Source organism: Sus scrofa, chromosome 9 (genome assembly GCF_054392235.1).
Source record: "Sus scrofa isolate SSC_HxYL_T2T_F1_AM1 chromosome 9, Sscrofa_HxYL_maternal_Yorkshire_Landrace_v2.0, whole genome shotgun sequence".
NCBI classification, from domain to species: Eukaryota; Metazoa; Chordata; class Mammalia; order Artiodactyla; family Suidae; genus Sus; species Sus scrofa.
Window position 1 is genome coordinate 48,253,193 of NC_139391.1, and position 25,584 is coordinate 48,278,776.

Genomic DNA, 25,584 nt, shown 5'->3' on the forward strand with positions numbered 1-25,584 from the left:
AATCTAAAAAAGCCAAACTCATAGAAAGAGTAGAATGTTAGTTTCCAGGGGCCGGGGGTTGGGGGAATCAAAGAAATGTTATTAAGGGGTACATATCTGCAACTAGAAGATGAATGAGTTCTGGAGATATAATGTTCAGTAACATGATTATAGTCAATGATAATGTGTTATTAACTTTAAAGTTGCATGTAAAATTGCAAAGAGACTAAATCTTAACTGTTCTCACAACAGCAAAAAAGAAGTGATAATTATGTGAAATGGTGGAGGTTTTAAAGCCACAGTGGTAATTATATTGCAATATATAAATGTATCAAATTAACACACAATGTTATATATCATTTATATCTCAATTAAAAATCAATTGTGGGGAGTTCACATATGGCTCAGAATGTAAAGCTATAATGTAGACTAAAGGTTTTTTGAATAGTGATTTCTTTGTGATTTTGATAGAATCTATGGCACTTGCTCTTGAAAACAGATTCATGTAAAACATTCTATATATTGACCTTGGTACTTCATCCAGTGCAAGTCATCTGGGAGGTAAACCTCTAAGGCAGAAAGAGTTCAAGTGACATGGCTGGTGAGTGGAAAAACCAGGACTAGTATTGCGGATTCTTAATTTCTCAACCAGCCTTGTCACTTTTACTAACTGGATGGTCTTTGGCAGATCACTTAACCTCTGTTAGCTTTAGTTTTTTTGTTTTTTGTTTTTTTTTGTCTTTTGTCTTTTTTGTTGTTGTTGTTGCTATTTCTTGGGCCGCTCCCGCGGCATATGGAGGTTCCCAGGCTAGGGGTTGAATCGGAGCTGTAGCCACCGGCCTACGCCAGAGCCACAGCAACGCGGGATCCGAGCCGCGTCTGCAACCTACACCACAGCTCACGGCAACGCCGGATCGTTAACCCACTGAGCAAGGGCAGGGATCGAACCCGCAACCTCATGGTTCCTAGTCGGATTCGTTAACCACTGCGCCACGACGGGAACTCCAGCTTTAGTTTTCAATTCTGTACAACACCTACTTTGGGAAGGTCATAAAAATTAGAAATAGAATGCACAGTGCCTGGTACCTAAAAGGGGCTCAGTAAGTGGAAGATGCTATTACTACATTGTTTTGGAGCACGGAAAGCTCAGGATGCCACAGGCCTTGTGAAGAGGAAAGGGCCAGAATGCTACCACGTCCTTACGCAAAAGCATCTCGGGATCCTATTCCATTACAGCCTAGAGCTCGCTGATGAAGACACTGAAGACAGAGACAGGGAGTGAATTGATCAGGGTCACACTGCAAATTGGTGACAGAATCAGGACAAAATTCTAGGTAAGTCTGTAAAGGCTCAGCTTAAGCTCCTTCTGCATTCAGCAGTCACTCAGAGGCCTTGGTTCTGCTCTGACCTGCCGTTATTGCACTCCGCTGTGACAATTTACACTCCTCTTTTGCACCCGGGGTATCCCCTCATGATGAGCAAGAGAAAGAGCAGGTGAGATGTGTTTTTAGTTGTGGCCAGGCCTTCACCTGGATTCCCGTCGCCATGGCAACCCATTTTTGTCAGGGAGGACCCGCTCCTCCGGCGCCCCCTCCCATTCACGCAGCGGACGTGACACGTGCGGCGGGGTCACGTGTTGTTGTTGGGCCGGGAAAGCTGCTTCCGGGTCAATGCAGGACACTGGGCTCTGGCGGCCGGAGTTGGGAACCAGGTGAAGCGGAGCCGGTCCAGGGCCGGCCGGGAGCAGGCCGGAGGCTGAGCGGCGGCCACGGCAGCGGCAGCCGGGAGGGGGGAGGAGAGGCGCAGCCCGAGGAGCCGCCGCTGCGGCTCCCCCGCCTCCCGGGCTGAGGGGTGAGTGGAGCCCGGGCCTGCCGGCTCCGCCGGCTTCTCAATCCCCAAGGGTCTCCCCTCCGGAACCGGGGCGCCATGCGAGGAAACAGCGGGAAGAACTCGGAGCGGGACGCGGCCTGCCTGGGCGAAGGGGAGGATGGGACACCTGCCCGGGCCGGAGGGAGGATGGGGCCGGGCCTGGGCCGGGGCGGAGCGGGGAGGGCCTGAGCTGAGTGAGGGAGACGCGGCCCGGGTTGGAGGCGGCCACCTGGGTGGTGGTGGGGTGCTGCCTGAGTTCCTGGGGGAATCTGGGATTCTCGCTGTGCCCGGGGCGTGGGGGTGGGGAAACGCCTCCTGGCTGGTAGGAGACGAGTCTGAGGCTGCTGAGGAAATAGGAAACTTGCCTCTGAACCACTGAATCAAAAAAGGGAAAAAAAAAAAAAAAAAAAGAGGACGTATCCCCAGGGAGGTTTGGTGGGTCAGGGAGCGGGGCGGGCATTCCCAGGGACACCAGGCCTGCTCAATCCACGGGCTGGTAAAGGCTGTTAAAAGGCTGTGAAAGTTGAATAAGGGCTTTTGGAAGAATCGTTTTGCCCCCAAGATACTGACTGAGGCGATTGGGGTAAGATAGGGCTAGGGAGGAGGGTGCTTGTCCTGGGAACTGGAAGCGGGGGAGGGGAAGGATCCGTGAGGAGCTTCTTTGCTGAGAATGGGGAGTGCTGAGTTTGAGGTCCGCTTCTAGGAAGACCTTTTGGGAATTGGTGAAGCAAGAAGGAGATTTCATGCTGTCTTCTCTTGGGGCACAGTGATTTTAGAAGTTGTAGTTGAGGAAAGTTGGTTGGAAGAGTAGAACTGTTTAGTCAGTGGGGGGAGGAGGAGCTCTACTCCGAAGGTTGCTAAGCTACCAGAAGCGTGGAGGCACCACCTAGGGCTGCGGTTTGGGGAAGTTAGCAATTCTTTGAAGTCCAAATACAGGCTTAGTTGAGGCCTGTCCCCATTCTTTTTATGCTGCCCTGGAGCTCTTAAATTGGTTTCCTAGAGTCCATCTGGGTAGATCTTTGGGTCCTGAGGTATTTGACCTAGACCTCTAGGGTAGGCGCTTCCAACATTTTTTATTTTTTTTAATCTTGTTCAATAGTAAGAAGTACGTTTTACATCATGATCTAGTACTTACCCACCTAGGATTTACCCTTATTGCTAATGATGCATACTGATCATTGCTGTTATATTTCATTCATTTTCATTAAAAAACCTGTTGACTGCAATCCACTAAATTGATTTATAAGTCACAGTTGCAGTTTGAAAAACACTTGTTTCCAAGGCAAATTTCTTTGGCATTAGTGTCCTCATGTTGTATGTTTCTAGAGAGCAAAGATGATTATAAGGAGCGGAATGAGGGCCAAGGAGGAGAGTAGAACCAAGCTAGTGCAATTGATTGCTTCATTTGTTTACATATTTATAATGTGTAGCATATTGTACCACAGTCTTAATCTTTGGTATCTTAATATTGCCTGATCATTTGATGAAATTTTTGAAATAAGCGTGTACTTTAATTTTCTCTTTTACTGTTCTGAGAAATGAGAGGCTTATTAGATCCCTACAACATCTTTAAGGTAATTTTATTTTAATGTTACAATGTTATAAATACACAGTACACTGATTTGCTTTTCTGCTGTTTAAAAAAATCTCATGTTGAAACCCATACTCTTCTTACTCCAGTAATTAATGTACAGTATACTTTTTCTATATGATTAAAGGTGGAGGTTCATGACTTAAGTAATTTAATCATAAACTTAAGTATAACTTTGAGTCTGTTAACATCTTAATTACCCCCATGAAAATGATGTTTTCATCTGTTTATAAAATAGGTGAGGTCCTTTTTGCAAAGTGTTATTATAAACGTTAATTGAGTGTTCAGGAACAAGGTGAGAGGCCTTCATGTGTTTCCATGTTTAAAGTCCATTTAAAAGTTGTCACACAGCCAGTTGTTCCAGGGCGTTGAATGTCAAATAATGTTGCCTGATTTATAGGGTATATGTTTAAGACCAGTTACTGGTCTGGTTATTAACTATTAAGTGTAAATTTTTGTTGAAGATACCTTCATATTAATTGGAAGATGAAGTTCAAAGGCACATTCATGAGGAAGAGTCGCCCAGATTAAAGTTCACCACTGGGGCCACATTCTTTTTTTTTTTTCGCTTTTTAGGGCTGCACACAAGGCATCCTTTAAGCATAGCCCCTCTCTCATGAGTAATCAAGACATGGTCAACAAATAGTTAAAGGTAAGAAAGATATATTTTATAACACTCAAAGTTTGAAGATAATAAGAATGCTTTCATATGATATCTAATCAAGAATGTGGCCGCAGGGTTCCCATCGTGCTCAGTGATCAACGAATCCTACTAGGAACCATGAAGTTGCAGGTTCGATCCCTGGCCTCGCTCAGTAGGTTAGGGATCTGGCATTGCCGTGAGCTGTGGTGTAGGTTGCAGACACAGCTCGGATCCTGCATTGCTGTGGTTGAGGTGTAGGCCAGCAGCTGTAGCTCAGATTCGATGCCTAGCCTAGGAACCTCCATAGACCTTGGGTGCAGCCCTAAAAAAACCCCAAAAAACAAAGGCAAAAAAAATTATCTTTTAATTAACTAAATATTTGTTTTAAAATATTTAGCTTTAAAGAATGTTTAAAGGTTTTCTTTTTGTGGTAGGTATTTGGGACTTTAAGGAAGATTCTCATTAATTTTGTTTTTCTGGGACTCGTGTGTATTTTTCAATAAACAGTTGTGGAGAATTTACCCTGAGTGATTGTGTGTGCTTTTTTTTATGGTTTTCATTTCTTGAACCTGAGACCCTTAAGTATTTCCGTTTAGAGTAGGCTCTTTTTCCCTTCTCATTTTTGCTTCCAAACTGCTGTGGATTTGGAAATTAGATGCTTTCCATTGTTAGAATTTTGTGTAAAATAAGATTGTGTAGCTCTGAATAATGTTCTTTCATTTATATATATTAAATATTAAATGTTTTATATATATCAATACTTTTTTTTTTTTTAGTATAAGAACTGTGTGACATGTATTTTGGCTGCTCAGAGGCCTGTTTCATGACCTCTTAGTGAGCTCTGTTATTTTTAAGCAAGTGAATTCTATATATTTTGTGCCTAGTTAGCTATATAAGAAAAAGTAAAAAGTAACATGGAACTCACAGTAATACAATTTAGACTTAAGGGGTGAAGAAATCATTTAGCTGTGATTGTTGCCTTTGCCCTACATGCAATTGTTAAGAGATACCATTCTTTTTTAGCTTTTCCACTACTGTATTCTAGCTTTTCTTTCTTTGAGATTGGAATGCTGACAGCCTTGGCTATTTCCGTTGTTCTCAATCTGCTTGATCCTGCATAGCTTCATCAGAGTACCCTTCCAAAGAATATTTCTGTAAGTTACCATTTCCCTCCTCAAAAACCACTAGCCATTTCCCACCTTCCCACTGAATAAAGCCCATAGTATTTAGGTTGGGCCTGAGCACATTCTATAGCCTCTGCTATTGACTGACATTATTTTCCATCCCTAAATGCAGATCCCCTGTTCCTGCCACGCTGTCTACTCACCATACCTTCCTTTGTATGTAACATTATTCCTGAAAGTTCAGGAAATGTGTTCCCTTTCTTCATGAAATCCTTGTCATCTTCATTTCATTACAGATGACCCTTCTTCCTTGAAGTCTTCCTGTATTGCTTTGTATACGCTGTTTGTGTATCTTGTTTTTACCCCTTTTAGATTGTAAACTCATGGAGACAGGAGGCTCAAATATACTTGAATCTCTAGGACACCTAGCTCAGGGTTTTCCAGAGTATATATAGTTCATGGACCAAATGAACTATAGTCTTCCTGTATTGCTTTGTATACGCTGTTTATGTATCTTGTTTTTACCCCTTTTAGATTGTAAACTCATGGAGACAGGAGGCTCAAATATACTTGAATCTCTAGGACACCTAGCTCAGGGTTTACCAGAGTATATATAGTTCATGGACCAAGTGAATCAGAATTGATTGGACTTATAGTGCAGATCTCTGGAAATTCCACCCTAGACTTACCAGAATGTAGGAATCTGCCTAGGTAGTTCTAATACACAGTAAAATTTGAGACTCACTGACCTAGCATGATGCTTTAAAGTACGGTAGGTACACATACAGTTTTTGAGCAAATGATGTAAATGAACAGAGTGGTGTCATTTCAGCAGATTGGTTTAAATTTAGGCCCTTGGAGTCAAGCAGCTGCGATACGAATCTTTTACTCACTGACTAAACGTTCTTTTTGCTTTAGTTTTTCCATCTGTAAGAGGGAGTAAATTAAGTAGTATTTCTTATAAAGGTGTTGTGAGAATTGAACGATAACACATATAAAACAACATAGTACAAGGCACATAGTGAATGTAGATGTTATCTGCTCTTGTCACAATGGTCAGTGTGATTGATAACAAGGGTCATTGAAGTAATGAAATGAGAATAGGTTCCATTGTCAGTCATTGTTGATAGGCAAATTGCTCATGTTTTTAAGAATTCGGGCTTAAAATTTATTTTTCATTTTAGATGTAACAGATGGTGGATCTTTATAGGATTTAAAGTCATAAAGGTGTTTTGCCTTTTCTAGAAGGATTGGTATCAAATTAATGTGTTAGATTCCCCCCACCGTCCTTCATCTCCCTGAAGGGTGAAGTACAGACTTTTAAACAGGCCCTTGGTCCCTTGCCATCTGGTCTGGCCAGCCCATCTTCATCTTCCAGCCGTCCTCCCTCTCACTCCACACCAGTCACACTGCATCTCTCACTTTTACTTTGCTTTTCCTCCTTATTTTTCACCTAGGAATTCCTGGGGCTCTCTTTTAAGACTCAGGTTTATATGTGACTGACCTCCTTGAAGAGAGTCAATTCCTTGGTATTCACAAAGTGCTTTGTCCATATATATATATATGTATTACCTTTGCCCACGCTGGTCTTATTTTGGAGGGAAAAGGATTTAGTCCTGTATATGTTCCCAGTACGTCATATATAATTAGTCTCTCTGTTTAGAGGCAGAAGATGCTTGGGGGTTATTTGACTCATAAGCTCTCCCATTTGTCTGGGACTTTCCCACTCTCAGCTTTCATCATAATAACTATGATTTTTTGACTACTGACTACAAGCCAGGCACAACTAGATACTTTAAAAACTTTTTTTTTTGTCATTTAAACTTCACAATGACTGAAATAGCTGTTAATAGTTCTGTTTTACAAAGAAGAAATCAGGCATAAAGATACCAATAACTTGCTCACATTTCAGTGCATATTCATGATTGAACTCAGATCGAACAGGAGGGTTAAACAGATGACATACTTCCAAAACTTAGAACTGTGGCTACGTGAGATGACCACTAATTATTCATTAATGGTCCTTAGGAGTGTGATCTACTGTTAGTACTGTTAGGAAAAGGATTAAACTAAAATCCTTCGATTAATGCTTTTATGGTGATTCTCAATATTTCCTAGCATCTGTCACTCTTCTCATTGGTGTTCTTGATTTTCATCTGCCAGAAGATACTACTTCATGTTTATTCAAAGTAAAAATTGCTTTTTTAATTTATCCAGTAAATATTTGTTGCTGTGTGTGCAGACACTGCTCTCCTTTCAGCACTAGACTGGACTGACACATCCCTGCTGTTGTGGGACTTTGGTTCTGGTGAAGTTTATCACTAAGCCAACCGATAGTGATAAGTGCTGTAAAGAATGAAAGAGTGAAGTGATTAAGTGATGGCTGGTGGCACTGGTGCCATTTTTAGTGGGTTGGTCAGAGAAGGTAACATTCGTGTTTAAATTTATTTGAAGCTTAAATGCTGAGATGAAGCCTGCTAAGCCAAGAGCCAGGGAAAGGGCATTCCTGTGAAAGCCTTAAGAGGGGGAATCAGCTTGGCAGGTTTGAGGAGTAGAAAAGAAGTCTTGCTGGTTGAAATGCAGTGGGCTAGGAAAAGTGTGGGGAGTGCTAAGGTTAGAGAGGTAAGCACTGAACAGATGGAATGAAGCCCTGAAGACGATGATAAAGATTGGATTTTATTCTGAGTGGAGAGTTTAAAGGATGTGAGTTGACTTAAAATTTTCTTTTTTTTTTTTTGGTCTTTTTAGGGCCATACCTGCGGCGCATGAAAGTTCCCAGGCTAGGCGTGGAATCAGAGCTGTAGCCACCAGCCCAGCTACAGCTACAGTAACGTCAGGTCCAAGCCACTCCTGCGACCTGCACTGCAGCTCATGGCAATGTTGGGTCGGCAACACCAGATCATTTAACCCACTGAGCGAGGCCATGGATCGAACCTGCGTCTTCATGGATACTAGTCAGGTTCAGTACCGCTGTGCCATGATGGGAACTCCATGACTTAAATTTTGAAGAGATCACTTGTATGATCTTGGAGAATGAATTACACAGTTGTGAGAGACCAGGGAAGGAAGCTTTCACAGGAGTGCTAGCAAGGGGTTGATTGGGAGCTCAAACCAGAGAAAAGTAAAGGAAATGGAAAAACTTGGGCAGAATTAGGGTGTTTTGGAGGTTAATTACAGGAAGTGTGAGAGGAAGAGAACAATCAAATATAACCCTTGGAATGGGGACTGGTGGAGGAGGAGCATGTTTGAGGAAGGAATGAACAATTGTGTTTTTGCCTCCTGTGTGCTTGATTTACACCCCCACCCTCCAAGATTCCACAATTCTGAACCTTGTGTTTATTACTTTCTGTCTTTTCTTTACATTTACCATCTTCACATGTAACCCTAAATATATGAGGATTAATTTTGTGTTTTTATTTTATTTTATTTTATTTTATTTTTTAATTTTTTTTGTCTTTTTGTCTTTTGTTGTTGTTGTTGTTGCTATCTCTTGGGCCGCTCCCGCGGCACATGGAGGTTCCCAGGCTAGGGGTTGAATCGGAGCTGTAGCCACCAGCCTACGCCAGAGCCACAGCAACGCAGGATCCGAACCGCGTCTGCAACCTACACCACAGCTCACGGCAACGCCGGATCGTTAACCCACTGAGCAAGGGCAGGGACCGAACCCGCAACCTCATGGTTCCCAGTCGGATTCGTTAACCACTGCGCCACGACGGGAACTCCTAATTTTGTGTTTTTAAATTTTAAGTGGGATTGTACTGTATATATTCTTGTGATTAGTTGTTTTGTCCATTTAGCAGTGTTTTTAAAATTCATTCATATGATAAGGAAGTAGTCATAGCAAACAATCAGTTATTGATTTCCATTGCTGTGTAAACATTTCAACTTAGTGAATGTAGTGTACTTTATCCAATTGCTTATTCTTGAATGTAAGGGCATTTTTTTTTTCACCAAGATTTTTGTAATTTCCATTTATGCTTTTGTTGTGGACATTCTTATACTTTTCTCCTGAGGCATATTTCAAGTTCCTGTAGTATTGATACTGAGAAGTAGAAAGGCTATGTCACAGGGAATGTGCATTTTTAATTTCACTAGCCAAGGATGGATTGTTTTCAAAGGTTTTTGTACTCCCACTAGCAGTGGAAGAGTTCCTATTCTTCCACATTTTCTCCAACACTTGGTATTGTAAGTGGTTTTAAGTTTTGTTGATTTGTATAAAATGGTAGTTCATTGAGATTTTAATGTCTGTTTCTGAATATTATTGAATCTTTTACTTACATTTATTAGTCTTTTGAATTTTATCTTCTGTTAAATACTTGTTCATGTCTTTGTCTATTTTTCTGTTGGGTTGTTTGCCTTTTTCTTACTGTTTTTAGTTACACATGTGGCAAGTATCTTTTTCCGGTTTCTGGCTTGTCTTTTTACATGTTCAGTGTCCTTTGATGATCAAAAGTTTTTCATTTTCCTTTGTGGATCTTTTTGTGTTTTGATAATGAAATAGCTACCTAAATCAAAATGTTAGAGCTCTTTTCTAATTAAAAAAATTAACTGTTTTCTTTTCATAGGCATAAACTTTGCTGTCCACGTTTTATCTGGATTAAGTTTTTCTATGTTGTGAGGTGAGGGTTCCTTTTCATTTTACCCAGATTTATATTCATTTGTCCCAGAACAGTTCTTGTATAGGTCAGCTTTTTTCTACTGATCTCTATGCTGGTCATAGCCGTGTTTACATGGGCCTATTTCCAGACTCTCTTTTCAGTTCCATTGCTCTATTTTTTTTCTTACAGAATTTTCTTTAACGAAGTACAGCCGATTCTTGTAATTCGTGGTACTTATGTAAAGTTGCTGTGAACACCAAATTAGTGGATATGGACATTGCGCTCAGGGGAAATAGGGTTAGGGTCCTGCCAGCCTCTGCTCACAGAATTTTTGTCAAGTGATCAACACATAATCTTGTTTTATATGTGTTGTGTTTAAAGACACCTTATTGAATATATATTGTTGCTTCATTAACTTTGGAGTCATAGTGAACAGCACTATAGTTCATGCCTGAGTAAATCCAAAGATCTGTTTTCTCCATAAGGCATATCACATCCTTCTTGTGCTTAGGGTCATAACATTGCACCGAGAGCCCTTTTTCAATTTAAAAAAAAAAAAAAAGGCACAATAATATGAAAAACCTGGCACTAAATAGTTGGTGAAAAGAATTCTTGTTTTCATTATGAGAGCTGAAACAGGAAGGCGGAGTGATGCCTTGTTCTAGCTCACCTGGAGACGTACACATCTACCTGGTGACTTGAATTTTTTCTTGTTCTGAGAGTATCTGCAGATGACTGAAAAATGTTGTACGTATTGATTTGGGGGTTACAAATGAATTTGAGTGAGTAGGTGAATTTGCAAGTAAGGTATTTGCTAATAATGAGGCTCAACTGCATTATGAAGCCTGGGGAGACAGTTTTTCAGGAAACCATTAACTTTAGCACTTTCACTTCCTGTTTATGCTTACACTTATAACACTTTATTTTAAAAGAAAGATTTACTGCAGTGAATCTCAAATACTAAGTTCTGATCAATAGATGCCATTACCTCAAGGAAGAGCCTTCATTTTTGAGAATATTTTTATTTATAATCATGGTATTACTATTTGGTTCATAGGTAAACGAATAAAGAAGTTTAGGAAAGGATTGTGACTCTTAAAATGTTGGAAACAAGTCTAGATTATTAAACCTTTATTATTGTGACTTATATGAGCATGACATATTTTCTCATAGATACTATCAGGTACCTTCAGGCATACATTTTATAAAGGCAAGTCCCTTTGGAGAGTGTAATTTAAATGTTAACTCTATTAATCCCTCATCCATTAGTGACATTTTCCCTCATGAACATTGGTAGAAGAGTCCAAGTAAAAGATAAGGTTGTATACATTATAAATCAAATCTCCCACAAAATGCATTTATTGAGACTTGGCTGATTTATCCTTCATTCATTGTTTAAGATCCTTAAGTGAATTGTTGGCATTCATTTGGTTAAGTGTGCTAAGAGAGTAAGAATCAGACATTTTAGACTTGACCTATATTCTTTATATATATATATATATATTTTAGCATAGCATGTATTTTGTTTATTCTCTAATTTTTTGAAGTGGGTTTTTTTTTTTTTTTTTTTTTAAAGGCCACATACAAGGCATATGGAAGTTCCCAGACAAGGGGCTGAATCTAAGCTGCAGCTGTGACCTTTGCCACAGCTGCAGCAAAGTTGGATCTTTTAACCTGTTGCGCTGGGTCAAGGACTGAACCTGTGACCATACAGTGACCTGAGCCACTGCAGTTGTATTCTTAACCCACTGCACCACAGCGGGAACTCCAAAATATGTTTTTATTTTAGTAAAATACATATAAAATGTGCCATTTTAAGCATTTTTAAGTGTACAGAGCAGTGGCATTAAGTATATTCACCTTGTCGTACACCTGTCACCACCATCCATCTCCAGAACTTTTCCATGCTCCCAAGCTGAAACTCTGTACCCAGTAATCAATAGTAACTCCCCATCCCCTGCTGTCCCCACACCCTAGCAACCATCCTTCTGCTTTCTGTCTCTGAATGTGACTACTCCAGATACCTCGTGTAAGTAGAATCGTATAGTATATGTCCATCTGTATTTGGCTTATTTCACTTAGCATTATGTCTTCCAGGTTTATCTATGCTGTATCGTTTGTAATAATTGCCTTCCTTTTCAAAGCTGAATAATATTCCATTGTACATACATACTACATTTGCTTATCCATCCAGCTATGGATGTTTGGATTGTTTCCATCTTTTGACTATTGTGAATTATGCTGCTGTGAATATTGGTGTACAAATATCTACTCCAATCTCTGCTTTCAGATCTTTTGTATATACCCAGAAAAGGGATTGCTGGGTCATAAGGTAATTCTGTGTTTCATTTTTTGTTACACTGTTTTCTTTTTTTTAGTGTTTTATTTTTTAAAATTTTTAATGGTTTATTTTTAAAATTTTTTTAATTTATTTTTTTTACAGAATAAAATACATATATTTAAACACAATTACATTCACACAGATTATTATATCATGGATCTTAAGAAACAGATTAAGTGACTCCCTCTGGAGAAGTGGAATGGAAAATATGCTGAGACAAATAGGAAATTTATTCTATACTTTATCCCATTTTGTATGGCTTTCATCTTTACTATTTAGTATTATCTATTACATTTCAATTTTTCTTTAAATATTAGCATTATATTAAAATTGTGTATATCGTGCAACTAAAATTTGTAAAGAAGAAAGCCTTATATACCATTAAATATTTTATATAGCATAATAAAAAGAATAACTTAACTGGTAAGAATAACAAAAATAATACACCCTCTGAAAATAAGTAAAATATAAAATGCATAAATTGGTTAAAAAACAGTGTAACTATATAAATATGTTCTCACAATTTGTTACATCTTATTGATTCTTCAATATAAGCATTACACCATTCTAGGTGACGTGACAAACAAGACATTATAGACCTTACATTGTGCCATGGAGAGAAATGGTTATTAATAATACAATTGTACAAGTATATTATTTAATTGTACAGTTGCATTATTTAATTATAGTTACCATAAATTCTTTGATGGAGAGGAAATCAGAATCAGATCTAAGAAGACTTCAGCATTCCAAGAATGATGTCAAATGACCCTCTTCATGGTGGATTATGCACTTATTTACTATGAGATATATTTCTTCTCCAGAGAATCCTTCATTGTGTATCAATTGTAGATTTTTGGTTTGCAGTTATTCTGAAGTTTTGATATAAGAGTCTATATGTATATGAGATTGTTTTAAGTTGTTGTTCTCTTAATTACAAGTTCATCTGCAGTGTCCTGCATTTGTACCCACCTTTTCTCATGATTTCTGATTTTGGTGGTATAATTGTGCATGGATGATTTCGTATCTTTACTGTATATATACCATTACTGGTGAGCCTTGTCATTTGTGGAATTTTTGTTTCCTGTTGCTGTTTTTTCTTTTCTTCTTAGAGAAGTTCCTTTAGTATTTGTTGTAAAGCTGGTTTAGTATTGTTGAATTCTCTCAGTTTTTGCTTATCTGTGAAGGTTTTGCTTTCTCCTTCAAATCTGAATGAGAGCCTTGCTGGGTAAAGTAGTCTTGGTTAGAGGTTTTTTCCTTTCATCACGTTAACTATATGGTGCCCCTCCGTTCTGGCCTGCAGAGTTTCTGCTGAAAAATCTGCAGATAACCTTATTGGGGTTCCCTTGTATGTTACTTGTTTCTTTTCCCTAGCTGCTTTTAAGATTTTCTCTTTGTCTTTCATTTTGGTCAGTTTGATTACTATGTGTCTCGGTGTATTCCTCCTTGGGTTTATTTTTTTTTTTTACTTTATTTTTTTTTTTTTGTCTTTTTGCTATTTCTTGGGCCGCTCCTGCGGCATATGGAGGTTCCCAGGCTAGGGGTCTAATCGGAGCTGTAGCTGCCAGCCTACGCCAGAGCCACAGCAACGCAGGATCCGAGCCGCGTCTGCAACCTACACCACAGCTCACGGCAATGGCGGATCATTAACCCACTGAGCAAGGGCAGGGACCGAACCCGCAACCTCATGGTTCCCAGTCGGATTCGTTAAGCACTGCGCCACGATGGGAACTCCTTGGGTTTATTTTATATGGTACTCGTTGAGCTTGCTGGATTTGAGTGAGTGGCTCCTTTCCCATGTTAGGGAAATTTTCGGCTGTTATCTCTCGGAATACTTTTTCTGTCCCCTTCTCTCTCTCTCCTCCTTCTGGCACCCCTATGATGTGGATGTTGGTGTGTTTAACGTTGTCCCAGCGTTCTCTGAGACTCTTCATTTCTTTTCAATCTTTTTTCTCTTTTCTGTTCTGCATCTGTAATTTCCACTAATCTGTCCTCCACCTCGCTTATTTGTTCTTCTGCCTCCTGTATTCCGCAGTTAGCTGCTTCTAACAGTGAATTTTTTTTTCCAGTTGTTGTATTTTGCATCTCTTCTTGTTTAAGTTTTATATCTTGTATCTCTTTGGTCAGTGTTTCCTGTAAGTTATCCATCTTTGCCTCCAGTTTATTTCCAGTGTTTTGCATCATCTTCAGCATCAACAGTCTAAAGTCTTTTTCCTGGAGGCTGGGACTCTTCTCATCGCTTAGCTGATCTTCTGGGATTTTTTCCTTACTCCCGCATCTGAGTTATAGTTGTCTTTTCCTTGTTATAGGTTTTTGGTGTGGTGACCTTTTTGCAGATAATAGAGTTGTAGCCTCTCTTGCTTCTGGTGTCTGCCCCCCTTGTGGCTGAAGTTGGTGGGGGGGACTTGCTGTAGGCTTCCTGATGAGAGGGGCTGATGCCTGCCCACTGGTAGGTAGAGCTGATTCTCATCCTTCTGGTGGGTGGGGCTTAGTCTCTGGATGGGATTAGAGGCAGCTGTGTGCCTGAGGGGTCTTTAGGCAGCCTGTCTACTGAGGGGTGGGGCTGTGATCCCCCCTGGATTGTTGTTTGCCCTGGGGCTTCTCAGGGCTGAGTAAGGGGTGAGGCCAGATTTTCCCAGAATGGCCACCTCCAGAGAAAGGCAGCTGCTGGAATATTCCCGAGAGCTTTGCCTTCAATGTCCTTCCCTCACAACAAGCCACATTCACCTCTGTTTTCCCAGGATGTCCTCTAAGAACTGCAGTCAGGTCTGACCCAGATTCCTATGGAGACCTCGCTCTGCCCTGGGACCCAGTGCACATGAGAGTCTGTGTGCACCTTTTAAGAATGGGGTCTCTGTTTCCCCCAGTCCCGTGGAGCTCCTGCACACAAGCCCCACTGGCCTTCAATGCCAGATGCTCCAGGGTCTCTTTCTCCCAGTGCCGGATCCCCACATGTGGAAGTTTGATGTGGGGCTCAGAAGTCTCCCTCCTGTAGGTGAGTCTCTGTGAACCAGTTATTTTCGAGTCTGTGGAGCCTCCCACCCAGGAGGTATGGGGTTGTTTATATCACGAAATTGCCTCTCCTACCTCTTGATGTGGCCTCCTCTTTTTCTTCTGGAGTAGGGTATCTTTTTTAAGGTTTCCGGTCCATTTGGTTGGAGAATGCTCAGGCTTTAGTTGTGAATTTTGTTATTTTTAGGAGAGAAGTTTAGCTCCAGTCCTTCTATTCCCACCATCTTAATTCGGAATGTTATACTGTTTTATACAGCAGCTATACAATTTTACATTCCCAGCAGAGCACATATATTCATCTTCAGTTACTAAACTGTGCCTGTTGTTCTGAAGTATGGCATAAATTATTAACTCTTACATGTGAAATGCATAGTATAGTATGGATCCCCAAATCACATATTCAGTGTTGAATCTATTGTGACTAGTTTTTGCGGAAGAATTTAGCTTATGCTAGGAAGCAAGTTTTTCTGACTCTGCTACTGATTCATTGCTCTATCAGGTGATCTCTTATTTTTGGAAACCCCATGGAGAAGTAGATGCAATTATGTATTTCAGTGGTAGCTATGAAGAATTTCTGTTCATTTCTTCTCTGATCTGAGCTTGTTAATACAGCTGCTTTTCATATTTTCTAAAATACATTAGATGTGCATAATCAGAAGTGATTGGAAAATTCATTGATTAGAATATTTACCAGGTGCCAATTATGTACACAGTCTAGTCCATGATAGAAAGAAGCATTATGATATGGTTCTTACCCTCACGAGCTATGTAGTTAAAGGGTATAAGACATAAACACATGAAAATCCCAGCACTATGCATGAGTTAATAATGGGACAAAAATGAATCCATGCAAATATGTGGTTAATTGCCCACTGAATATTCTAGGCTATAGATACCATGAGCTTAGCTCAAAGGAAACAGATCATTATGGCAGGAGGTATCTGAAAAGACTTCATCTCCAAAGTATATTCTGAGTAAGGCCTTGAAGGATGCATAAAAGTTAGACAGGTGGAGAGAAGGGAAGATCTTTTTGAGGAGGAATTAAATTATAAATGTCAGACATTTTACTGCCTGAATCATTAATTGACATTAATTATCATGGGCCTAGGGCCAAAAAAATGAGATCAAATCGATATAACAAAAACTGTAAGTCCCCTAGCCCAACATTCATGCTGCCATGCTCACTGGGTGGTAATGGGAGTAGTAATAGGGGTAGCAGTTGCAATAGAAGCAGTAGTGAGCCAGTATTTACTGAGTGCTCTCCATGTGCCAGGCACTGTGCTAAATACCCGTATTTATTCATTTAGCAACCCTGTGAGCTAGGAGTTAGGGGCTATCTGTTACCAATTTTATGAATGAGGCAATGGAGACCTAGAAACCAAAACAGCTTACCTACAGTCAGAGTCATGGAGTCAGTCATGATTTATATCCAGGCAGTTTGGTTCTAGAACCACTAGGCAATATCACAATAGGGCAATACTACTGTAGCATGAAATGTGGAAGGGGCTAGTGATTTTTTTTTTTTTTTAAATAGTACCTGTAAACTTTAGCGACCTCTCTACGTGGCTGATGTTTACTCTTCATTATAAGCCAGAATGGTTTGTAAGCTCTAGAGGGCTACAGAGTGATGAACTAGTGTAGCCTCTGTAGGTGCTCACAATGGGATAATCGGATCTATAAACATCTGAGTCCTGACCTTAAACTTGTGTATTCACAGCTGAAAGACAGCATGCATACACAATTTTCTTCTGATGAAGGCTAAACCGTTCAAGAAACTAATACTCACTGCTTTTTGGCAGGAAGAGAAAGCTGAAAATCTTTTTTCCCTCCTTTGGTGACTAGATCAATCAGTACTGCTGCAGAGTTTTGTGGTTTGGTTACTTTGATGTAGTTAGAAGAGGTATCTTGGCTGTAATGATTTTCAGTCATTTTAATAAGTTGTATTTCTGTGATTTGTGCATGATGCCATTACTGTCGACACGAATTATTTATTTATTTATTTATTTTGGTGAAGACAGCGTGGCTCAACAGATTAGAGATACAGGAAGTATGACTTAGCATGCTGGTTGGGCCGCAGAAACCTGCTCAAGTCACTTCAGTGTTGTGTCCTGTAAATAGAGATAAGTGTCAGTTTGTCTGTTTTAGATGGTGGTTGTGGAAAATTACTGGGCTTTAAAAGTGATTTTTAATCTCAGTGTGGCACACTTGGCTTTAAGGGAGCATGAACACAAGAGTCAATGTTTCTACTCCTGAATTTTGAGTAAGTACAGCATAAAAGCCATGAGATTGTCCCAGATTGAATGTGGACCATATAGAAAGGTAGCGGAGGATGCAAGGTTTGTTTGTGAAGAGGTGGGGAAGGGGGATAAGGGTGGAACTCTCCTTGGAATTTGTTGAAGTAAGGGGTATGGGGAATGTTAAACTTTTATGTTGTTGTCGTTGCTGGAGGTTTATGGCAAGTGCTCTTATGGATTTCAAAATACCTAATTTAGTAGGGGTATAGACAACTGGCGTAAACCAACATTTCTGGACAGTTAAAAGCAATGGGAGTCAAGAAAGAAGTTCTTAGAAACATTTTCATGCAAAGAAGTACTTAAAGCTTAAATAGCAGTATTTTCTTAATTTTTTTCCTTTCAAATTCTTATCAAAATAATAAAATTCTTGGGCTTCTGCATTTGGATCAGAAATTTTCAGTACTTCACTTATATAGAGTAGACCACTAGCATGAGAGTCAGTCCTGTTAGCTAATATGCAATTGTAGGTGAGAAAACTTTGTTTTTTGTTCAAAATCAAATATGCTTTGTATATAGTATAGTTCTTTAGTAAAAATATAGTCAGCGCTGAGGCTCTACGCAACTGATAATATAGTCACAGTTTTAGATGTCTTTGGTGTCCCTGATAGAATGAAATAAAGAATTTGGGCTAGATATTTTAATATCTGTGGCACTTTTAAGGAGAAGCATAATGCAGTGATAAGTGAAGAGGGTAGCAGTGCCCTACTAATAGCCTGACTCAAGGACTGAGCAGGAGTCTGAATTTACATTTCATTTGGCAGTGTTGGATTTTTTTTTTTTTTTAAATCTTCTACCAAGAAAAGTTGATGGACCACAGTATTACACTTGAAAGTAGTTTAGCACACAGTTGAGGAGGAGACTTTGAGAAACAGGGTGGTTCATCACAGGGTGTGAAGTCACGATAATGGACTTATCAGCCACGCTCAAGTTTTGCACTTGGTGTGCTCAGAGTCAATTTGTGAATTGGTAAACTGTAATTCTACAGAAGAGTTCTGAAAGGTTATTAGAATTAGTTTGTTTTCCTTAATTTTCATCCCAAGAAGTCATTTACTTTGGTATATGACTTAACAGGGGAGGTAAGCGAGATAGAATTGAAGGCATATGTATTTTATGATAAATGAAAGTGGAAGTGCCATACAGAATGAGACTGTCTAACCTGATTATGCTGACTTGGACAGGGTCTCTAATGTGTTTTTATGGGAGAGATAGCTGTCATTCATGAGTTCAGCTGCAAGAACTTGTTAATGGAATACCTCCCCGACCTTAAAAATGATTCTATAGATAAATATTTATGAATATGGAACTTTTCATGAGCTATTAAGTGAAAAGGAAGCTTTCAGAGCTAATCTTTTTGTAAAAGCATATATCTGCATAGCACGGAAAAAAAATGGTCTGGAGAAATATACACCTAAGATGCAGCCTCAGGTTTAATCTACTTGCTAAATCTGTCAACCAAAGCTTCCTGGTATGGCTGGAGCTCTAAATATGCTTCAGATTAGAAGAGCTTTGGGAAACACTTATTTTCATGTTTAGCTTAGCTAATAAAAAGTAAAACTACATCTACATGGGGTTATAGGTTTTTGTTTATTTTCAATCAATAATTTTTAAAAATTCAGAATGTTTGTCACTAATACTTTTTAAGCAGTTATTTAGGAAAAAGCTTATTAACAGACCTTTCTATGTTCATTATTTTATCTTTTCTAGAGGTAAAAATATATAACATACTCATATACTTTGCCAGAGTAATTATTTTTGATTGGGGTGCACTTATGTTGAGGATCAGAAAGATTTAGGAAACAAAACAACAAATTAAAGTCCCAGTTATGTAAACTATCTAAGAATCTGGCAGGGATTGTGTATTGTGGGGCTCTTGCAGAAAAGGAAGCTTTCCGAGGATGATGTTAGGAGTCCACAAAGTAAAAGTTAAATGAGCTTTAAAAAGCAAAAACAAAAATAACCCCTCTGAACAAAACACAACAAAAAAACATGCAAAACTTGAGAAAGCTAGTCATCCTAAGAAATTCTTTGATGCTATCCAGATTTTGCTCCTTAGCTTTGTTTTCGTAGTTATTTTGACCTCCTCTGTGTCCCTACCCTCCCAGACTTAGCCTATAAATTCCTCTTTTGTTCTTTTCAAAAGAGAACTAGATATAACAGCTTTTTCTCTCCCTTTCTGAACACTTGCTTTTTTTCTTCATTAACTGCCCCGTCTCATCTATTTTCATCTAAGCGTCTCAAAGGCATGCTCTATACTTACTGTTTTCACTTATTTATTTCCTTAACTCCCTGTGGTTTCTACCCCTTGTCTGTGCTGGAAAGCGCTTCCATTACAGTGAACAAGCTCCTAATCCCAGGACTTTAGGAATTTAAAATTTATCACCATTTTTGACTGCTTGGTATTCTACATAAAGTCAGTAACCGCCGTCCTTGCACTCTAGTCACAAGGATCTATCAGACGTTTTCTTTTCTGTCTATACGACAAAGTCAAACCTGAGCAAGGGCAGCCATGAGCTGACCACTATCCACCTTTCAGTGGACTCTCCTGCTCCCCTACTCCCCCACATGTATTTTATGTTGCTGCAATACTCCTTAATGTCTTTTGTGCCTGTTAATGCAGGTATTTTCTGTGCCTGGAATGCTCCTGTCCATCTGTTCCCAATCTTCAGCATCTTTCAAAATGGCTCAGGATTCACTTTCTACTTCCTTGATCCTACTTCCAAAAGTGAATTGCTATTTGTGTTTGAATTCGCTATTTCTGGGTGGCTTATTTCAGGAAGGTCTCTGGGTCTTTTCCTTCTAGGCTGTGGATGCGTGAGGGCAGAGTCTGGATTTTATTCATTCTCACTGTCTTTAGTATTTAGCACTGTGCCGGGCACAGATTCAGTGTCTGCCTCGCATGTGTTGAATGGAACTACACGAGACTGTAAGCTCTGTGAGGATACACATTTTATGCATAAATGAATGGGCAAATAAGCCTAATTGGAACCACATGATAAGGTACTAAAAAGAACAGAGAAAACTAGACATATTTGGTTGTCTCTATTTTTACTAAACAAGTGGTAAAGAGATTTTTATTCTTAGACTGTCTTATAAAATAAGCACCTGAGAGGAAAAAAATGCCTGGAATGAAATGTCATTTGACCAGAGGAACCTAAAGGAGAAATTGTGGAGCCTTTGACCAAAATATTTATGCTAAGTTTTGTTTTTGCGTATTTGGTAGCAAAATATTGGCAGGTATCTTCTAGAGTTTTTTTTTTTTTTTCTGCCTTTCCCTGATGAATAGATAAGATTGGCTAGTCATATATAAATAGGTCCATGTCAAATGACTAAAAATTTTAAGCTACTTAGGAGTGTTTCCCTCTTCTCCATTATTATTTTATTATTTTTGTCTTTTTTGTGGGGGCTACATCCGTGGCATGTGGAGGTTCTCAGGCTAGGGGTTGAATCGGAGCTGCAGCTGCTGGCCTGCACCACAGTCACAGCAACACCAGATTCAAGCTGCATCTGCAACTTAAGACCTATGCTGCAGCTCATGGCAACGCTGGATCCTTTAATCCACTGTCTCATCTCCATTATTTTTAAGCTATGAAAACTCTTCTTGGATGTTTAGCCTCATCATACACTAAGGCATATATTCAGTTATTGCAGTTTAGTTTTTAGAACTGTAAATCAGTTTCCAACTTTGTTATTCCAGTAATTTGAATCCTGCAGGCTTAGCTTCCTGCTGTAGGAAGCCCCACAGTTTTGTTAGTCTGCACAGCAGAGGTAACTATGAGGCCTGAAGTTCTGAAGGTCCTTAGGCTATGGCTTTGTAACCTCTGCCTCCTGGAGCTTGTGTGGTTCTCAAGTCACAATAGTTTGGATACCCTTTGTGTGATTTGGATGAAATATTTGGGTAACTTATTATTAACACATTTAACTTGGCTAGCAAATAAAATGACCCTGCAGACCTGGCGGTATTCTTCCCACCCCTCTGTACACTTCACAGTGAGTGGAGCTTTGACCTTGTTAAAGCCATGGCAAGAGCTGCAAGAGTACCGTGATGTGCATGGTCGTTTTACCCCCTTCTCAGTCTTGCCTCTCATTTTGATTGCAGTTTAGTTCTGAGGCTCAGATGTGTTTTGTTCTGTGTTCTTTTTCTTTCCCGGTGCTCATTTATGAAAGTATCTATTTCTTTTTGACCACCCATTTTATTTCTCTTTCTTCCTCATTTCCTAATCCCTTGAAAAATTATTAGTAATATTATATATTGTATGTGGTCCTTTTGGATTTTTTTCACAGATAATTGATAATAATGACTAAAAAACACTTTGACACATTATTAGGTCTCTCCCAGATATATCACTTAAAATGTTTTATGTTTTAAAAAGATTATGGGAAAAAATGTCATGTGTGCTTGTGGTGAGTTCAGGCGGTTCGCATGGGTGAACAGTGTAAAGCAAATCTCCTTGTCACTGTATTCCTCCTTTCCTCTCTTTGGAGTCAACCACAGGTGTTAATTTTACTAATTTCTATTTTATCCTTCTGGAGGGGTAGTTTATACATATACATATATAGGCAGATAAAACCTATTTTTATAACATTTAAAATGTGTATTTGGGGACTCCATGGGGTAATATTTATATTTTTTGCAAGTTGTAAGTGAGACTGGTGGTATTCCCACTTAATGAAGTGTGGTAACCTACTGTAAAGTTTTTTGGTGGAGTAAATATTGATCTTGCATATCACCATAAGGCTATAGCTTGCATATATCTTCCATTCTTAGTGCTCAGACATGGCCTCTTTTCTGTAACAAGTTATGTTAAGTTTCATACTAACTTCAACCTGACCCTCTGGACACATAAAGTACAAATTGTTTGACAGCAACTGAGGATACTTAGGTGACTGGGTGTTCTGTTCTGATACTAATCTGTTTGGCAGAAGTGTACTGAGCATCTTATCCTCCAACTTGCCCTTTCACCAAGCACTTTATAAGAGCATATTATAGTCAGGATTTGTGGCACAAAGGAGTTGAGATTGTCACAGGCACACTCCATGATTTGGTAAGGAAACCAAGCAGCATCACTCCAGATTCCTGGCTCCCTGGCTTTATGCACCAATTCTGAACACTTGTACAAATGTATTAGAACTCAGCCAACTGTAGAAGGTAGTCACATGTAATTTGACACCTGTTCTTTCCAGAAAGTCATAGATTACCCCCACCACCCCCCAAAAACCTTTTTTTAAAAAGGCTCCAGTTAAAGATCTTTTTCCATCCTGCATTTCCTCATTTTTCAATGTGTTTGGTTTTTAGTTTTCCTTTCCCACCTACTATTCTTCCTCCAACTGCCCCAGCAGATTTTGAGTAGATTTATGTTACTGATCCATTCTGCAGTCTCAAAGTTTTTATTCAAAGCCCATGTATTAATATGTATACTATCTGCATTCCTGGAAAGCTGTTCCAATAGAGTATCTTGGAAAATGACCAATGAAGGGGCCTGTCATTGCTTTTTACGTCTTTAGAAAAAGAAAAAAGAAAAATTTTAGAAAGACTAGACTATTTGGAAGAATTGTTAAAGCATTGGACCAAGAGACATAACTTTAAGTTCCCATGATTGTTTGCTTACTAGCATTTACTTTAACTTGTGTTATGTCTCTAACCTTACATCTCTTATATCAATTTTAATAATATAATAGCCAGTTATTTAACCAGCAAAAGCCGGTTTATTTGGAACTAGCCAGAGGATTTGTAACTTGAGATACGCAGACTATGGCAGAACATAAGGCAAATCCAGAGAACAAAGAAGGGAACTTGCTTTTATAGGGAAAGTGTTGGGGGTGGGGGGTGGCACTCCATTGAAGGAAGCTGGAAGTCCCAAGTATGGAAGTTGGTTGGGCTGCTACAGTCTCTGATTGGCTGGGCTGCCCTTGGGCAGAGAGAAGTTTTCTTCTTCCTGCTAGATAGTAAAGTAGACAATTTCTTCCTGTCAGAGATGTAGGCCTGCATTTTTTTCCTGTTTGGAGTAATTAATGTTTCATGTCAGAATTGAGAGCTCTGCCTATAGGCCTGTCCAGACTCCATTTGTAGCAAGCTTTCTTTAATTCCCCTCTCAATCTGTCTCATTTAAATTTTGTATAAGATTATTGCCCTTGAATCGAAGAGGTTTGAGTTTGAGTGATTCTGAAACTTCCAGTTAAAAGATGCTTGGTGACTATTATTTTGACACTGACAGTTCAGCACTCTCCCACATACTTTTTATTATTTTAAACTGCCAATTGTATAGATGATAGCAATGTGACTTCTTTGACTTTTTGTTAGACGTTGCTGAAAATTCTGTTGGCATTCTGCTTGAAACAAGTCTTTGATAACTGTGGTGCCTGTCACTGATGGCATAGCACTTGCTCTGTTGGTGATGAGTTTACATTGAAAAAGAACCCTTCCACCTGAGGGTTCCTGGAGGCCTAGCGGAACACCCACAGTCCAGTTTTGACACAGTCAGGGCTGGGATAGATGACAGTAGCGTATACTTCTCACTCTGTGTGGACAGAACAGACTGTCTTGTACTAAAACAGGCTCTGTCGTTAAAATCATAATGACGATCCTGACCGTAGGCAGCCCTGTATTTTCCAGGTGACTTGTGATGGACTCATCATGAAGCATATTCCATAGTCTCAACTTTGGTAAATTGTATAGGTAAAACTTCTGAACATGTGCTTGGTGAGTGTATAGTAGACACAGTCCTGGTAGTAATTTAGAAAATGGGCCAAATTTTAAAGGCCACTTTTATATTCATGTCTTCTCCAAATTCTTATTACAAATCCAAGATAACTAGCTTATGTTTTATGCAGCCAGTAAATGTCAGAGCCTGTTTTCTATGTTTATGTGCTTTCTACCATACTGCAGGTTCCTCTTATAATTACTAACCTTTGTGTAATTTAGAGCTTTACAACAGCCCTGTAATTTTGATAGTGCGCGCGTATATTTTAGAGGTCCACAGTAACCCAGAAACCCAAATAGTACAGATATTAATATCTTATTTTACAGGACAAGATATTCAAGTCCTAGAGAAACACAGTGTCTTCCCTGATGGCACAAAACTAGGAGAACTGGGAGGGACCTAGCCTACTCGCAATTCTGAATCCTCTGCTCCTTCAACTCAGCACGCTGGAGCCTAGTGATTTTAGTACTTAGCAACACTTATTGAACCCTTACTATGTGTAGTGTCCTGTGCCAGATGCTATGAATCAATACTGAAGAAATAGAATTGCATGCATTGCTCCCCTTTGTAATGTAATGATGGAGTTAGGACAATCACATGAGAAAAATACCTAACACTCAGTGTAATTAAACTGTATAAGCAAAAGTAAACCAGTGCAGCATAGTGAAGTAAATATGTCACCACTGATGGTAAACGATTTGGAGTATTAATGTGGCTAGTACCAGTCAGCCCTCTAGAAGTTTGTCCATGCTCATTCCTGCTGATTTCTTCTAGGGCCATGTACCAGTAGTTATTTTCAGCTTCTCCAGCTCAACCTGCTGCTTCTCCATAATCTATAACCACATTCAGTTCTCTCATATTTTAAGAGGAAAAAACCTTGGCAACTGCCCCCAATTCCTGCTCTCTCCTGCTCCTGCCTGACATATGAGCCCGTCTTCCTCTTCCCCTTCTCATCAAAACTTCTCAAACTGTTGGTATGCATGCCACTCCTCCTTTCGTTTCCTTCCTGACTCTGTTTCCTCTGCCTGTACCTTAAATATCAGTGACCCCTAGAGTTCTGTTGCCCTCTGTTCTCAATCATGATATTTCCTGATGACATCCCAATCTTCACCTCCAGTTCACATTTCTCACCCAACTTCAGACTGTTTCCCTGGATATTCCACAGATGCCTCCGATTGAAAATGTATAAAACAGAATTCATCATTTTCCTCCTTAAAACTAGATTTCTCCATATTTTCCTTTTATTTAGTGATATCACCAGTTTTCTAGTCACCTGTGCTAGAAATATGTGGCTCAGACTTGACTCCACCTTCCTCTCAGCCCCTATAACTCCTGGAAAGTTGGCTTTCTAATTTGATCTTGAATCCCTTTGTACCACCACTGTATCACTATGGGCCCGCATCATCTCTCCCCTGTGTTCTTGCAGCTTCTAACT

General features: G+C 39.5%; 1 protein-coding gene across 25 annotated transcripts in view; it reads left to right on the forward strand.

Annotated features, from left to right (window-relative positions):
• Positions 1 to 1,637: 1,637 nt before the first annotated feature.
• Positions 1,638 to 25,584, forward strand: part of TBCEL (tubulin folding cofactor E like) — an 86,886-nt gene continuing 62,939 nt past the window's right edge. For 6 of the 25 annotated variants that reach the window (XM_084974471.1, XM_084974478.1, XM_084974474.1 and 3 more), the window contains exon 1: positions 1,645 to 1,830. The gene's annotated coding sequence lies outside the window, so the exon portion shown is untranslated. 25 annotated transcript variants of the gene reach the window in all.